Here is a 2,821-nt window from a genome sequence, read left to right as displayed (position 1 = left end):
CCTGGCCTTAGCTTGGCTTGTCTCTTGCCAGCTTCTGTCTCTGGTCTTTTATCTTTCTCTATTCCTGTATACCTTTCTTTACTTCTTTCTCCATGGCTTACTCGGTAGCTGGGTGACTGGCCCCTGATGTCCTCCTCTCCTTGTTTTCTTGCTTTTGATCTTCCTTGGTTCTCCTATATCCTCTCTGTCTGCCAGCCCCACCTATTCCTCTCTCCTGCCTCACCATCGGCCATTCAGTTCTTTATTAGGACCATCAGGTGTTTTAGACTGGCAAATTAACACAGCTTCACAGTTAATCAAGTGCAGTATAAACAAAAGTCACACACCTTAAGATAGTATTCCTCAACAGTGGGTGTCTGAGAGGCATTCTAAGTGAAAACCGCTCCTTGGAGTGTACTGCAGGACCTCAAGTGGTAAGCTGGCCAGGGCTGGCGGTGTGTGCACGCCTGGTGAGCAGACAGGTGGACCAGGTGAGCTGATTCTAGAGTTGCCCGGGCTGGGTCATGCCAGGGAGTCGAGTTGGGAATCGGCCTGGGGAACATTGGGGTGTAGGACACAGAGCACACCGGGGACACCACAGCGACCCTGCCTCTGGTGTGGTGCCTGGCGAGTCTGGGCGAGCCTGGGCGAGCCTGCTGATGGAGGTTTTTTACAAGCCTGAGTGTGGACATGGTTAAGCTGCTGATGTAGGTGTGTGAAGGGGAATCCTAGTCAATCACCTTTCTGTAAGGTGTGTCCCCCTTAGGCTAATATTTACTTATAAAATCTTGCGGGCCTGTGGCCCGCCTGCACTTTGTTTTCCTGCGCTCCTCGCTGGAACCTTGGATTTGTAAGTTCCCTTTTCTTTCTTTTATTAAAGCTGAATTATATATATATTAAAGCTAGTCTGGTGAATTATAACTGCCGATAGACCATGCCCTTTCATTTTGGCGCCCAGTATGGGGCTCGAACCCATGACCCTGAGATTAAGAGTCTCATGCTCTACCAACTGAGCTAGCCAGGCAGCCCGGAGCCAGGCGGCAGGAACGCAGCCCACAGCTCCACACTACAGGTGTGTCTTCTATCTATCTGATGATTTCATTGTGAGTTTTTTGGGGTCGCTTATGTACACTATCATATCATCTGCAAATAACGAAAGTTTAACTTCTTCCTTTCCAATCTGAATCCCGTTGATTCCCTTATGTTGTCTTATTGCTATTGCTAGAACTTCCAGGACTATATTGAAGAGATAAGGAGAGAGTGAACAGCCTTGTAGTGTTCCTGAATTTAGTGGGATGGCTTTGAGTTTCTCTCCATTTAATTTGATGCTAGATGTCGGCTTGCTGTAAATAGCCTATTTATATTTAGGAATGATCCTTGTATCCCTAATCTCTCCAAGACCTTTATCATAAAGGGGTGTTGAATTTTGTCAAATGCTTTTTCAGCATCTAATGAGATGATCATATGGTTTTTTTCCTTCAGTTTATTTATATGATGGATTACATTGATAGATTTTCGTATGTTGAACCAGCCCTGCATCTCTTGGATGAAGCCTACTTGATCATAGTGGATAATTTTTCAAATGAGTTCTTGGATTAGGTTTGCCAGTATTTTATTGAGAATTTTTGCATCAATGTTCATAAGTGAGATTGGCCTGCAATTCTCTTTCTTGGTTGAGTCTTTGTGTAGTTTAGGTATCAGGGTAACTGTAGCTTCATAAAAGGAATTTGGCAATGACTGTTCTGTTTCTATATTATGAAATACCTTAAGGAGTATAGGTATTAGGTCTTCTTGGAAGTTCTGGTAGAATTCTACATTGAAACCATCAGGTCCTGGGCTTTTTTTGGTAGGGAGGTTTTTGATAACAGTTTCTAATTCTTCACAACTAACAGTACTATTTAGATTGTTCACCTGGTCCTGGTTTAACTTTGGTATGTGGTATTTATCTAAAAAAAAGTCCATTTATTTTACATTTTCCAATTTTGTGGCATACAGGCTTTTGTAGCAAGATCTAATGATTGTTTGAATTTCCTTTGTGTCTGTGGTTATGTCCCCCTTTTCATTTCTGATCTTATTAATTTGCTTGTTATCTCTGTGCCGTTTGATTAGTTTGGCTAGGGGTTTGTCAATCTTGTTGATTTTCTCCAAGAACCAGCTTTTTGTTTCATTGATTCTTTGGATTGTTTTCTGTGTTTCTATTTTGTTGATTACTGCCCTCAGTTTGATTATTTCCAGTCTTCTACTCCTCCTAGGTGAGTCTGCTTCTTTTTTTTCTAGAGCTTTCAGGTGTGCTGTTAAGTATCCAATGAGTGCTTTCTCCGTTTTTTTCTTTAAGTGGACACTTAGTGCTATGAACTTTCTTCTTAGCACTGCTTTCATAGTGTCCCATAGGTTTGAGTATGTTGTGTCTTTATTTTCATTAAATTCAAGGAAGACTTTAATTACTTTCTTTATTTCTTCCTTGACCCAGGTGTGGTTCAGTAGTTGACTGTTCATTTTCCATGAGTTTGTAGGCTTTCTGGGGGTAGCATTGTTGTTGAATTCTAATTTTAATCCATCGTGATCCGATAAGACGCAGGTGGTTACTAATTTTTTGTAACTGTAGAAGTTTGCTTTGTTACCAACTATGTGGTCAATTTTCAGAAAGGTTCCATGAGCTGCAGAGAAGAAGGTATATTCTTTCCTATTTGGGTGGAACGTTCTATAGATGTCTGTTAAGTCCATTTGGTTCATTACCTCCATTAAGTCTTTCAATTCTCTGTTAGGTTTCTGTCTGATTGACCTGTCCATTGGTGAGAGAGGAGTGTTGAAATCTCCTACTATTAGTGTGTGTGGTTTGATG

General features: G+C 41.5%; 1 non-coding gene across 1 annotated transcript; it reads right to left on the bottom strand.

Moving 5' to 3' along the window:
* Positions 1-930: 930 nt before the first annotated feature.
* On the bottom strand, positions 931-1,003 carry Trnak-cuu. The gene has a single exon. It is a non-coding gene; the product is annotated as a tRNA-Lys (tRNA).
* Between the last annotated feature and the right edge of the window lie 1,818 nt (positions 1,004-2,821).

The sequence above is a fragment of the Arvicola amphibius genome, chromosome 7 (assembly GCF_903992535.2).
Source record: "Arvicola amphibius chromosome 7, mArvAmp1.2, whole genome shotgun sequence".
NCBI lineage: Eukaryota > Metazoa > Chordata > Mammalia > Rodentia > Cricetidae > Arvicola > Arvicola amphibius.
The sequence above is the reverse complement of the archived record's forward strand: the minus strand, read 5'-3'. Positions and strand labels throughout refer to the sequence as shown.